General features: G+C 28.4%; 1 protein-coding gene across 1 annotated transcript in view; it reads right to left on the bottom strand.

The window, feature by feature from the left end:
* The window catches only part of beat-Vc (beaten path Vc), a 114,463-nt gene that overhangs the window by 23,633 nt on the left and 75,727 nt on the right, over positions 1-15,103 (bottom strand). The window lies entirely within an intron of this gene.

Below are 15,103 nucleotides of genomic sequence, written 5' to 3' on the forward strand. Positions count from 1 at the left end.
ATGTCGTTTAACTATTTAAACAAATCTAAATATTATTCATACGCTACGATAACTAGTTATATCTATGTAGCACTTGAGATAATAAACTGTATGATGCTTCGCTGCTACATAAACCATATTTATTAGAGCACTCGCCATAAGTTATTATTTTTCAATTAATGTGTTATTTTTTTATTTCTACTGCAAACATGAATGAAACATTATTCAATTATTAAAATAAACACATCAAAATGTAAATATAAGTATTATTTAATAATGATTATTAGCATTTGATTAGATTTGTTCATAAAACTTATATATGAATGCCTTATTTGTCAAATCAATTAACTCTAGTTTGTTATTTTTTATTGTTTAATTAACAAAATATTGTTTGAGATGTTAATAATCGGAAAAAGAAGTTAATACATCTGGACATATGTATTTGCTTTTGTAAGAAAGAAAAATATTAAATTATTACACAAATTTATTCTAAATTAAAAATTATATTTTAAAATAACAACGTATTGTGTTGTATATACCCAATAAACCAGAAAACTTTATTATAGCAAACCCAATATTACATTATGTGAACAATTATGATATGATATCTCATTCGTTCAACAATACTGTATTAATTTAAAAAAGTTTAAGTGTTCAGGAGACACAAATGCTTAAAATAGTTTCCTTTAACGAAACTTCCTCAATGTTAAGAAAATCCAATTTCGCTGCTTATTCATTTTATTTGTTCATTGTCTGCAGATACTGTTATGTATTGTTTTTTGCCAAAAAGATAAAATAAAAATATTTTGAGTTAATACAGTATTGTTGAACGAGTGCGAAATATTATTATTGAGAACGATATTATCATAATATAGATTTCAAGTATTTGCCTTTCAATGAAATTAATAAATAAATCACAAACATTTAAAAAAAACTTCAGACTGAAAAATAATTTAAATTAAAAATTTTCAAACAACATACGCAAGATGAAAACAAAATAAATATTAAAGTTCTTATTCATAAACAATTTCTAAATTTAAACAAATTTTTAATATACATTTTTGTATGGAAATTTAGCTTTAAAACATTGCATTGTTTAAATTTGAAATTTGTTTATGAAAATGGGTAGGTAATAAACACGCTAACATTTTCTTGAAAATATGTACATTAAGGCTATAACAAAATGTTGGCCCTTGCACCACGCGATGGCAAATGTAGTATTTTTTTCGGGTCATTTTGGAATAAAACCTCACCCACAAGATTTTTAAAAGTTATACTTTCCTCAAATTTTTAATACTTATTTTTATTTTTTTTTATAGTAAAAAAGCGAATTTTGTTCTGATACCACAAATTTTAAATATAGATTCGAGCCCAGTTGATACATACATTTATTAATAAAAAAACTATTTTGGTTTTTTGGATAAAAAAAATATAAAAAAAAATTATCTCCAAATTTATAAAAGCAATACAATTTGTATACCCTTCACCATGAGTGGCAAGGCAAAAAAAAATAAAAATCAAAAAAATAACAATAATTTTTGACAAAAAAAAAATAAAAATAATATGCCAAAATAATAAAAACTATAGTCTGACAAATATGTCTGACAAAAAATAACAAATATTTCTGACAAAAAAAAAAAAATAAAAATCATAGTTTTACAAATATTTCTGAAAAAAAATAAAAATCAAAGTCTGACAAAAAATAAAAATCAGAAAAAAACAATTATGTTGTGAATTTTATTATAAACTAGTTGACCGCCCGGCTTCGCCCGGTAGCTATTTACTGATGTTAGTTCTTCAAGTTTCTCCAACCCTGTTCTTATTTATTTGCAAATAAAATATCTAAATTTGTACTGCATATTTTAGGGGGCTTTTTTTATTACAGTTGTCTGGACTCAAAAAAATAAGTTCCGAGTTCTAACCGGAATTTTTGATTTTTTTTCTTTACAAACCATCTCCTGAAAATTTCGAATCGAATAAAAAACAAGTAAGAGTGCTATATTCGGCTGTGCCGAATCTTATATACCCTTCACCAAATTATACTTAAAAATTTAAAATATTTTTAGGTAAACAAAATTTAATTTTTTTTTAGTTGTTTTTTTTCATTTTTCGAAAAAAAATTTTTCGATTGTTATTTAAAATTTTTTTTTTTTAAATTTAAATTTTTTTTTTTTAAATTTATTTTTTTTTTTTAAATTTAAAATTTTTTTTTTTTTAAATTTAAAAAATTTTTTTTTGGTTTTTTAAATTTTTTTTTTTTGAAAAAATCGAGGTTGTCTTGGTTTTTTCCTCATATTTCAGCCATTTGTGGACCGATTTTGCTGATTTTAAATAGCAAAATTCTCGAAAGCATGTCTGACAGAATTATTGAAGATTTGGATCCCGAAGATATCTGGGGTCTTCAGAAAACTGATTTCAACAGACAGACAGACGGACGGACAGACAGACAGACAGACAGACAGACAGACAGACAGACAGACAGACAGACAGACAGACAGACAGACAGACAGACAGACAGACAGACAGACAGACAGACAGACAGACAGACAGACAGACAGACAGACAGACAGACAGACAGACAGACAGACAGACAGACAGACAGACAGACGGACATGGCTTAATCGACTCCGCTATCTATAAGGATCCATAATATATATACTTTATAGGGTCGGAAATGAAAAATGTAGAAATTACAAACGGAATGACAAACTTATATATACCCTTCTCACGAAGTTGAAGGGTATAAAAATCAGCTAAATCGCTCCAGCCGTTCTCAAGTGATGCCATTACATGCATGGACCATTTCATTTTTATATATATAGACTAGTTACCCCACGGCTTCGCCCGGTAGCATTTACTAATGTTAGTTCTTCAAGTTTCTCCAACCAGCCTGTTCTTATTTATTTGCAAATAAAATATCTAAATTTGTACAGCTTAGGGAACATTTTTATTACAGTTGAATGAACTAAAAAAAAAAAAAAAATCGGAGTTTTACCCGAAATTTTTGAATTATTTTCTTTACAAACCATCTCCTGAAAATGTCAAATCGAATACAAAAAAAGCAGCCAAATCGATCCAGCCGTTCTCACGTGATGCCACTACATACATGGACCATTTCATTTTTATACCCTCCACCACCATAAGTGGTGAATGAGGGTATATATAAGTTTGTCATTCCGTGTGTAACATTGAGAAATATTCTGAGACCCAACAAAGTATATATATATTGATCCTTATGAAATTCTAAGTCGATTGAGCCATGTCCGTCTGTCTGTCCTTCTGTCCGTCTTTCCGTCTGTGTAAAACATGATCACGTTCCAAATATATAAACAAACTTAGTAGAGTTGCAAGGAAAATTTTTATTATTGTCCTAAGCAGTTTGGTATTGAAAATCACCGCAATCGGTACAATGGAACCAAAGTTATGAATTAAAATGTGGGACAACCTCAAAAGAAATATGATAATTTTCACATATTTTTGGTAATTTTTATACCCTCCACCACCATAAGTGGTGAATGAGGGTATATATAAGTTTGTCATTCCGTGTGTAACATTGAAAAATATTCATCTGATCCTTATGAAATTCTAAGTCGATTGAGCCATGTCCGTCTGTCTGTCCTTCTTTCCGTCTGTGCAAAACACGCTCACGTTCCAAATACACAAACAAACTGAGTAGAGTTGCAAGAAAAAGGTTTATTATTGTCCTCAGCAGTTTGGCGTTGAAAATCAACGCAATCGGTACAATGGAACCAAGGTTATGAATTAAAATGTGGGACAACCTCAAAAAAAAAATTGATAATTTTCACATATTTTTTGGTAATTTTTGTAAATATATTGCAGCTAATATCATAAAATTTTGCACTCGTTACATTTATGATAAAAGGAGTAATTCTGGTGAAAATTATAAGAATCGGTCTATGATTTCTCCTAGCCCCCATACAAATTTCCTCCCGAAATATGGTTCTATGGTCTATAAATGCCTACAGAATAGGAATATCTATAGAAAATTCAGCAAAAATAAGTTTCGTGGTAAAAAAAATTATATTACAAAATTTTTCGTGGATCGGCCCATATTTGACCATAGCCCCCATATAAAGTACACTTCCGAAAATCTCTTAAATAAGCATAAATGTCTTATAAATGATTCCCATATATACCAAAATCGCTGTACCTAATTCTATGAAGATCGGCCGATAATTGGTTATAGCTCCCTTATAAGGACCACTTCCGAAAAACACAGTAACCTACATAAATATCTAAAAAATATCAATATCAAAACAAAATTTCACACAGATCCGTAATTTATATTTAGAAATCATACTACAGCATTTTGGGAATATCGGTCCATATTTGACCATAGCCCCCATATAAAGTACACTTCCAAAAATCTCTTAAATAAGCATGAATGTCTTATAAATATCTCTATCAAGTGGAAATTCGACATGAATAATCACCATATATGCCAAAATCGCTGTACCTAATTCTATGAAGATCGGCCGATAATTGGTTATAGCTCCCATATAAGGACCACTTCCGAAAAACACAATAACCTATATAAATATCTACAAAATATCAATATCAAAACAAAATTTCACACATATCCATAGTTTATATTTAAAAATCATACTACAGTATTTTGGGAATATCGGTCCATATTTGACCATAGCTCCCATATAAGGTCCACTTCCAAAAATCAGTTAAGTGCTCATAAATCTCTTATAAATTCCTTTATCATGCTAAAATTCGACAAAAATAATACTCATATACATATATATTACTGTACCAAATTTTATGCAGATTGGCCTATAATTGGTCATAGCTCCCCTATAAGGCCCATTATTCACCATATAAAATATTTAAAACATATCGATATCAAAATGAAATTACGCACACATCAGTAATTTGTATCCAGTAATCATACTTCTTGATTTTGTCAATATCGGTCCATATTTAACAATAGCACCCATATAAGGTCCAATCCCGAAAATCACTAAAATCCTCATAAATTTTTTACAAATATAGTTATCAGGTTGAAATTCAAAACAAGTTTATTCAATATATACAAAAATCGATGTACCAAATAATTGGTCATAGCCTCCATATAAGAACCACTTCAGAAAACACATTAACCTGCAGAAATATCCAAAAAAATCTATACTGAATCGAAATTTTACACCGACCAGTAATTTGTATCCAAGAATCGTACTACAAGATTTATTAAATATTGGTCAATCAACTCATAATAGGTCGTATCTTCCATATAAGTTCCACAACCCAATATCTTGAAATTTGTCTAAATATATTTATATACCCTTTTTTATACTCTGTTTCTTCACTTGAGGTTAAAAGGAAAATGCTGATCCAAACGTGTTAACTTATTATTAATGTGTTGTTTTTCTATAGCGAACGAGTACTTTGTGTGGAAATTTAACATGTGTTTTATTATTGTAACAAAAACAAAATACATTTTAAATTTCCACTCAAAGCACTCGTTCGCTATAGAAAAAAGCAGCACATACATAAGTATATAAGTTGTTAAATTTCATACGTTCTAATAGGAATTTCAATTATAAATTGCTGAATTAGATACAATTTTTTGTACATTTGAAATAAAATATGTTCTGCGTAAACTAGTCTTTCTAGCAATTGTTATATTATTTCGGTTATTATACCATCATATTTAGGTGGAGGGTATTTAAGATTCGGCACGGCCGAATATAGTACTCTTACTTGTTTATACACTGTTTCTTCACTTGAGGTTAAAAGGGAAAAATGTTGATCCAAACATATTAACTAATTATTAAGTATATAAATTGTTAAATTTCATACATTCTAATATGAATTTCAGTTATAAATTGCTGAATTAGATACAATTTTTTGTACATTTAAAATAGAATATCTTCTGCGTAATCTAGTCTTTCTATTGTTATATTATTTCAGTTGTTATAGTCTTTTATATAGTTTTATCAGTTTTCAAAAAAGTCATTTATTTTTTTGTGTTAGATTGTTTTCTTTTTTGTTGTTGTAAACATCAACATTAAAATTCATGTTTTCTAGTATACTTGACAAGTAAAAATTTGAGTTAAACACAAATTAGAAAGATATTAACATCCACTTGGAAAAACGATATTATAAGGAGCGGTACAATTAGTCCGCAAATATTATCGTTTGTTATACGCAAACCATAACAAATATGATAGTTTATATCATCTAGATGATATCGTTGCAATATCGTTTGGTTTATTGGGTAAATATCATTTGTTTTATAAAAAATATAAACAAACATATCGTCACCTGAAATGCAAAAGTGCATAACAACCAAGAAATTCACTTGGGACAGCGCATCTAGGCACAAGTTTTCACAAATTTTTAGCTTTCTAGTTTTAAAAATAACGACTTTTGTAACCAATCATATTTGTAACCAGAACACTTTGATTTTTATTAAGTTTTTTGGTCTCTCCTGTAAAGTTCCAAAAAGTGATGATTGGCCCTTTTACGTTTTATGTGTTTAGATAATTTTATTATAATAAATGTATTTTATTTCTACATACATACATATATATTTTTTTTTGTTTCTAACAAACAAAAAAAAATAACGGAATTTTGCTTTTTAAATTGTTTTGTGGTCAAATATTTTATAAACGTAACCACAAAATTACACAAAGTTTTCAATTGCATTTGTTTAGTCCACTTAGCAATGACACAAAAGGAGAACTTTAATTAGAGCATTTATAATAATTGTGATTATATTAAAGGGAAATCAGTTGATTCGGTGCTACACTCAGTTGTTCATCGTATTGAGAAATCTCTTTCGATTAACGATTAAAACCTACGAGCTTTTTTGGACACCGCAGACGCTTTCAACAATATGAAATCTTCAGCCACAGTATCAGCACTAACTCGAAATGGCATCGATGGCCTAAGTCAATCCATAAACAACTTCACAGAATATCGATATCACAGGGCAACAAAATCGAAAAAAATGTAGAGTCTTTTCTCCACGTAATTAATGATTACTCAAACCTGTTAGGCCGATATTATCAAAGTAAATTTAAAAAAATTGGAATTTATATACCCTTTATATATCGAAAATGAGCGTATTCACTTAATTGTGAATAAATTCGAAAAGAATCAATCGATTGTTTTCGATTTTTCATGAGTTTTTTAAAACCAAAAAATTTGATATTTTCACGTAAAAAATATGTTTTTTACTTCAAACAAATCTGTAACTTCTACAGTTTTATTTCTCGGTTTGAATGAAATTTCACATGCGCAAAGAGAAAGTTATGCCGAGATTAGTTTTGTATAGGCCCTCCAGGGGCGCTGCCATTGCACATAGGTCTGGCGAACCACATTTTTTGGCCAAAACTCAAAACTCCTTTTCCTATATTTGTTGTTAGAATGTGGTAGCAAACACTTCAGAAAAACAAAAAAAATATTTTGTTTTTACAAACTTCAATTAACCGTTATTCTATGAAAGTTCAATGTTTTAAGTGCAGTGGTAAACTGAAACACGTGGTGTAATTTTTTGTTTTCTTTGAGTCACATGTTACACGAATATAAAAAAACGTTTTAAATCAGTTAGTTATGGATATTAATGACGATGGTAAGTAGTTAAATTTTTAATAGTGAAATATTCAATAAAAATTATGGTAATAAGAAATTACATAAAAAACTTGCATAACCTAAAAATCAGTGATTTTAACTTTTTATAAAAAAAAAATAGTATATAACTTATATAATTTCAACCGATTTCAACCAACCAAAAACGCACAAAATTACAGTGATATTTTGTGCTTACGAATCATCAATAACTTTCTGCTATTTTTTGCTTATTTTGAAGAAATCAATTTTTGTTTCAGAAAACTTTTGCTTCAAAAATTATAATTTAGTCATAATTATATAATGTATATAACATACATAATTTCAACCGATTTCAACGAACCAAAAACGCACAAAATTACAGTGATATTTTGTGCTTAGGAATCATCCATAAATTTCTGCTAGTTTTTGCTTATTTTTAAGAAATCAATTTTTGTTTCAGGAAACTTTTGCTTCAAAAATTGTGATTTACTCAGAGTTTGGCAGAGTGGAAGTAAAAAACTAAAAAAAAATTAAATTATTAAAAACTTAATAAAATTTATGTTTTTTGTTATTAATTGTATCTTTTGTATGAATTTATGTATATAAGTGAATATTTTAGTTTTGGCCAAAAACAGTGGGTCGCCAGACCTATGTGCATTGGTTCCCAAAGTAGTTTACCTCTTGTATGTTAAATTTTGAAAACGATTAAGTTTCTTCTTTTGTACAGAGAGCCTCAAAAGTGAGTAAACCAGTGAATTTTTTGATATTTTTAGGATCATGAAAATCATTACATTTTCACCTAAATCTTTTTTTTTTAACCTAATCTATTATTCAGCTCAATTACTGAAATTTTAAAATAGAAATATTTTTCCTGATTTACTTAGTGTAGAGTATTATATTGTTGGGCTTTATTGACCATACTATCTTACTTTTTGTTATCTGCTTATAACTTTGTTATAATTAAAGCTGATTCAAAAAACAAAAAAAATCCACAAGGTTCAACTTTAGCTATAAATTTCTCAACAACTGCAGAAACGGTTTTGATGGCCTTAAAATTTGGAGAAGAACTCAAGAAAATATCTCTATCGGTTCAAAAGTTACAGAGTTTTGGCCGATAAATAACAATTTTGAGCAACTGTGCGGCGCATATGCCACATTGGAACAGCACATGCCATATTGGACATTCTCCACGCGCGATTTAAGGAATGGTCACCTCCAAATCAGGCCGAATGAAGCCTGATTTATGCGCCAGAGTCAAGGTAAATTAGACATTTAGGACGCGCCACCCAAAACTATCTAGATCACACTTTCACAATGTTATGTTCCAAACATAACATCAATGGACTTTTAAACGAATAAATAATTACGATGATATCTCACACATTTAAATTAGGGGATAGGAAGCGCTTACTGAAAGATACAGAAAACCTACTTCTGAATACTACTTTTATTTTTCTAATTTGGTTTTTTGACTTTTAAAACTGGGTGTTCACAAACAAATAAACAATAGGTGTGTCTAATACAAGATACAGATTGTTGTGAATTAAGGATCCATTTACATTATGACTTTAAGTCATGACTAAAAATCATGCGTATTTTTTTGTACTAACAAATTGTGACGTCTAAACAAAAGGCAAGTTTTTCGTCTAAACAAAAGGCTCTTTTCTGATTGGTTGTTGAAACGATTAGGTGCCAAAAAAAGGCAAACATGGTTGACAAAAAAGGCATCGTATAAATGCTAGGGGATTTTCGTAGGGGTTTTAAAAGAGAAACAAAAAAAAGACATGACTTTAAATCAAAGTGTAAATGCCACCTAAGCTATTAACAAAAAATGTCTATATAATTGTCTTTTTGTTTTGTGTCATTTTCGCAAAAATACTGCCATGCCGTCTGATTACAAACTACACTATACAATATAAATAACACAGGGCAATAAAATCGAAAATATTTTAGAGGCTTTTTAAACCACTACACAATTTTGATGTATTGTGGTTCCAGTAGTACAAATATGGTCCAAATTTTAAACTCTATTGAGAAGTTTTTTTTAATTTTTTTTTATAAAATTGTGATTTTTTTAGAAGTTTCCCCACTTAATTTATGATAACAGCAAACACGATAATACATACAATACTCATACCTAGAATAAAGATGCAGTCTGCTGTATATACCTTCTTCGGAGAGATCAACTTATCAAGTATCCGAAATACACGTCACCAGAACCGTCTACATCCAAACGTAGAATCATCATCAGAAATCCGACAACATCCGAATGTATTATCGAAGCTGTTCATAATTCGTTATATATAAACATTTATTATATATTAACTGTATTAAATATTAAACAATAAAGAAAGATATTATCGACCACAAACCTTAAGCGATTGTGTTATCGCTTAAGGTTTGTGGATCCGTAAGTCTACCCTGGACTCGACTGAACTAACCCAGCCGACGACAAAACCACGTTATAAACTCATAAAGGGTTAGTCCGATATTATTAAAATAAACTTAGAAAGTTTATTTATATAATCCGTTTATATATTGCGATTTAATCGGCTCGGTAGTTTCGGAGATAATAAACCAAAAAATACATTTTTTACGGGAAAATGGAAAATTTTTGTGTTTTAAAAACTCATGAAAAATCGAAAACGATAGAACTTGTTCAGTTTTATTACTTTGTTTCAAATCCTAATATAGTAGCAACAAAACGAGATATCGATCATAAAAATCGATTGATTCTTTTCGAATTTATTCACAATTAAGTGAATTCGCTAATTTTTACAAAATTTTACTTTATTGTTTGATATACATAAAATTGAGTAGTTAATGTTCTCTTTCGATTGATTGAATTTTGGAAAAAATTTCCCCATGCTATGTAAAAATTTTCACATATATATTGCGCTTCAATCGGTTCAGTAGTTTTGGAGTTATAATAACAAATTGAAGCAAAAAATATAATTTTTTCGTGCAAATAGAAAACGGCAGAAATTATTCAGATTTATTACTTTTTTGCAAAGCCACATGTAATACGAACAAAATAAAACACTTTGTTTCAAATCCGAATATAGTCGCAACAAAACGAGATATCGATCATGAAAATCGATGGATTCTTTTCGAATTTATTCACAATTAAGTGAATTTGCTCATTTTCACAATATTGTATGTGCTAAGAAGCGTGTAACGCAATATATAAACGGATTAAAGGCTATTTAAATTTGAAAAAAAAATTTAACAATTTTAGAAAAAGGATTTTAAACAAAATATATCCATAGAATTCAAAAATGTTTACCATTGATAACCATGATGCATCAAATCTATATAGTGGTTAGTCTTTTTTTGCTGTTCACCTGTGTTATCATAGGTTGTATTAAATAAATTTTAAAGACTGACAGCTCAATTCCAGAACTTCCATCATTTGACAACCAATTTTCTTCCTTAAACAAAAAGTATTAAAAATATCCCCATTTCCAGGAACTTCATGTTGAGTAAAATTAATTTTAAAGCAAAACAAAATACATGATTCAGATAGGAGAATATGTATGTATGTACAAGAAAAAAAACAATATTTTCTTTTTTGATTTAACAGGATATAATACATTTCATATTCACTCGTATAGTTTTATTAAAACGGAAAACAAGCAGATTTTAAAGAATGCAATGTGACATTAAAAAAACACTTTATGGCCATTTTTTACTTTTCTACTTAAAATAAAAATCCAAATACAATGTGAGACAGAGATGGAAAATGTAATTCATTGAACACGCGTTATCGTGGGAGTCGTAAAATGTTAATTATTTTGTTGTTCATCTTGTTGTCGGAGTTGTTGTTAATTTTCTTTTACAAGCATGTACTTATACATACATACATTATAGTCATAGTAAACAAACAGAACCATTTACGGCTAAAATATATTGCATATCGTTCACAGGACCATGTATATGACCATTAATATAAAAACACATGTTTACGAGGACAATCTTAAAGGTCCTTCAGTCTTTTTCAAAATCTATGAAATGAATGATTTTGGGTCTCAATTCTGACAATTGCACGAGAAAGTGACCCCAAAAATAAGAACTTCTGCATTATTAGTTGTGTCAATTTGGCTGCATTAATAACACAGGTCAACAGCAAAAAAAGGTTTCACTAACCACTATATAGATTTGATGCATCATGGTTACATAAATACAAAAATTTTAAAATTTTTGAATTCTATGGATAGATTTTTTTTAAATTTTTTTTCTAAAATTGCGAATTTTTGTAGTTGTTTCTCTACATAATTTATGATAACTCAAAAAGGGCTAGTCCGATATTATTGAAGTAAACAAAAATGCTTCAGGTTTAATAGCAACTAAATGAGATATCGATCATAAAAATCGATTAATTATTTTCGAATTTATTCACAATTAAGTGAATTGCTCATTTTCACAAAATTTTACTTTTTTGTTTGTTATACATAAAATTGAGTAGTTAATGTTCTTCTTTCGATTGATTGAATTTTAAAAACATTTTCCCCATGCTATGTACAAATTTTCGGAGTTATAATAACAAATTGAAGCAAAAAATATATTTTTTACGTGAAAAATGCAATTTTAGTTTGTTTTATAAAAATCATGAAAAATCGAAATCGGCAGAAATTGTTCAGATTTATTGCATTATCAAAAACCACATGTAATATGAACAGAATGATATATCGATCATAAAAATCGATTGATTCTTTTCGAATTTATTCACAATTAAGTGAATTCGCTTATTTTCAGAAAATTGTGTGTGCGTACAAGCGTGTACTTTAAAATTTTTGTTACTATAACAAAACACATGTAAAATTTACACTCAAAGAACTCGATTATAAGCACATGCAATTTTCTGAAAATGGGTGAATTCACTTAATTGTGAATTCACTCATTTTGGGTTTGTGATAAAGCAATAAACCTGAACAATTTCTGCCGTTTTTGATTTTTCATGATTTTTTTTAAAACAAAAAAATTTGCTATTTTCACGTAAAAAATATATTTTTTGCTTCAATTTATTATTATAACTCCGAAAATACTCAGCCGACTAAAACGCAATATATATGTGAACATTTTTACATAGCATGTGGAAAATATTTTCCAAATTCAATCAATCGAAAGAAGATTATTAACTACTCCTCAATTTTATGTATATCTAAAAAAAAAGTAATATTTTGGGAAATTGAGCGAATTGACTTAATGTTTAATAAATTCGACAAAAATCAATCGATCGATATCTCGTTTTGTTGCTCTTATATGTGGGTTTTTTTTTGGCTATTATATGTGGGTTTGCGATAAATCAATAAACCTGAACAATTTCTGCCGTTTTCGATTTTTCATGATTTTTTGAAAACAAAAAAATTTGCTATTTTCAGGTAAAAAATATATTTTTTGCTTAAATTTATTATAACACCAAAAATACTCAATAACGCAATATATAAACGGATGAAAGGTTATATAAATTTTAACTTTTCCAAGCTTATTTCAATAATATCGGACTAACGGTTTTTGAGTTATAATAAATTATGTGGGAAACCATCTACAAAAATTTGCAATTTTAGAAAAAAAAAAATTAAAAAAAAACTTCTCCATAGAATTTAAAATTTGGACCCTATTTGTACTACTGGAACCACAATACATCAAAATTGTGTAGTGGTTTAAAAAGCCTCTAAAATTTTTTTCGATTTTGTTGCCCTGTGTAATTTAATGGCAATACATATTTTTTTTGACTCAAGGTGATTTTTATCAGTTTTTAAATTTTTACCCCTTTTTTCACCATTTTACATATGACGTATAAGTTATATATTTATAAATAAACTAAACAATATTACGTATACGTCACATGTAAAATGGTGAAAAATGGGGTAAAAATTTAAAAATAGGAATTTTTGCGATTTTTAAGGCACTGGATGCACTTTTTTCTGTTAGGTATGTTTCGCTTTTTTTCCTATTCAGTATCTACAACATTGCTTCATACACAAAAGAAATATTCCGTACGGTATACATATCTCGGTATACCGTACCGTGTTAAAATATAAAAAAATTGATAAAAATCCACCTTGAGCAAAAAAAAAAAATCGTATGGCCATTAAATTATTAATGCAGCCAACTTGACAAATCTAATGAGCTGAAAAGTGTTGTACTGGATAATTGTTCAGACGAATGAGGTTCGACTCTAACGATTAGGCCAAATAACTATTTCGTTTTATAAACTAAAAAGAATAGAACAAAATTTTTATAAAGTTGACAAAGTGTTTATTTTAAAAATAAATATTTTTAAATAAAACTAAAAGTATGTGTTTATGAATTGCTGAGAAAGGACTTTTCAAACTTCTATCGTTGCTTTGTTTTAAATAAACCAAGTATTGCACATACAGTTCATACAAAATACTTGTGTACAAGCACTCAACAATAGGAGTAATGGTAGTGGCAATGACAACAGCAACAATGACAACAACAACATCAGCAGAAGGACACAATTCTCAAGTTGTTGTCAGTTTTCTTTGTCTTGACAGTAAAATACACACACTTTGGGAATAACAACAACACCAACAACATTACCAAAAACAACAAGACACTTATTTTTCCACTTTTGATCTATAAACCGACTCCAAAGTACTCAAGATAAACTCACCAGAGTGCGAGAGTATGAGTACTTAATGAAAGGAATGGAGAAAATGCTCGAAAAACAAAACAGACAAAAAAAAAAGGCTGTTAAAATATTTAAATATAACAAGTTTATTTTTAATTTTCTCATTTTTTCTCCCTCTGCTTTACATTTTTGTTTCAACTGTAATAAGAGAACATTTTAAAATGGTATTAAATATTTATATAAATATAAATTGTTATTTTTGTTGTTGTTTTTGCATTAAAAGACATTTAATTTTTAATTTGTGAAAAAATTTAAACAAATTCACACAGAAAACAGATTTGTAGGAAATCTGTGTTCAGTGGCGGATTTACATGCATTTGTTTTTTCAATAAATAAAATCGACAAAAATTTGGAGGCTTTTTAAACCACTACACAATTTTGATGTAGTACAAATATGGTCCAGATTTTAAATTCTATGAAAGGTTTTTTTTTTATATTTTTAAGTAAGATTGTGATTTCTATTAGACGTTTTCCACATAACTAATGATTACCCAAAAACGGTTAGTCCGATATTATTAAAGTAAACTTAGAAAAATTGAAATTTACATAGCCTTTTCTCCGTTTATATATTGCGTTTTAATCGGCTTCAGATTTTTGATATTCGGTCTGTGGGAGTAGAGGTGTGTAAAAATCTACATTACATTATACCGTTAATGCCATTATATATAAAAACAGATGTGTGTATGTATGTTCCATATGGACTCAAAAACGTCTGGACCGATTTTGATAAAATTTTCACGGAATCTTCAGAAAAGCATAGCGGGTAATACTGTATAGTCACATACATAAATACTTTTTTTTTTATTTCCAACGTTCAAACAATGACAATTTTCATTTTGTTGCTTAACATCATTCTAAAAATTAATTATTTGGTGTAAGCGA

This window comes from Calliphora vicina, chromosome 1 (genome assembly GCF_958450345.1).
Source record: "Calliphora vicina chromosome 1, idCalVici1.1, whole genome shotgun sequence".
Lineage (NCBI taxonomy): Eukaryota > Metazoa > Arthropoda > Insecta > Diptera > Calliphoridae > Calliphora > Calliphora vicina.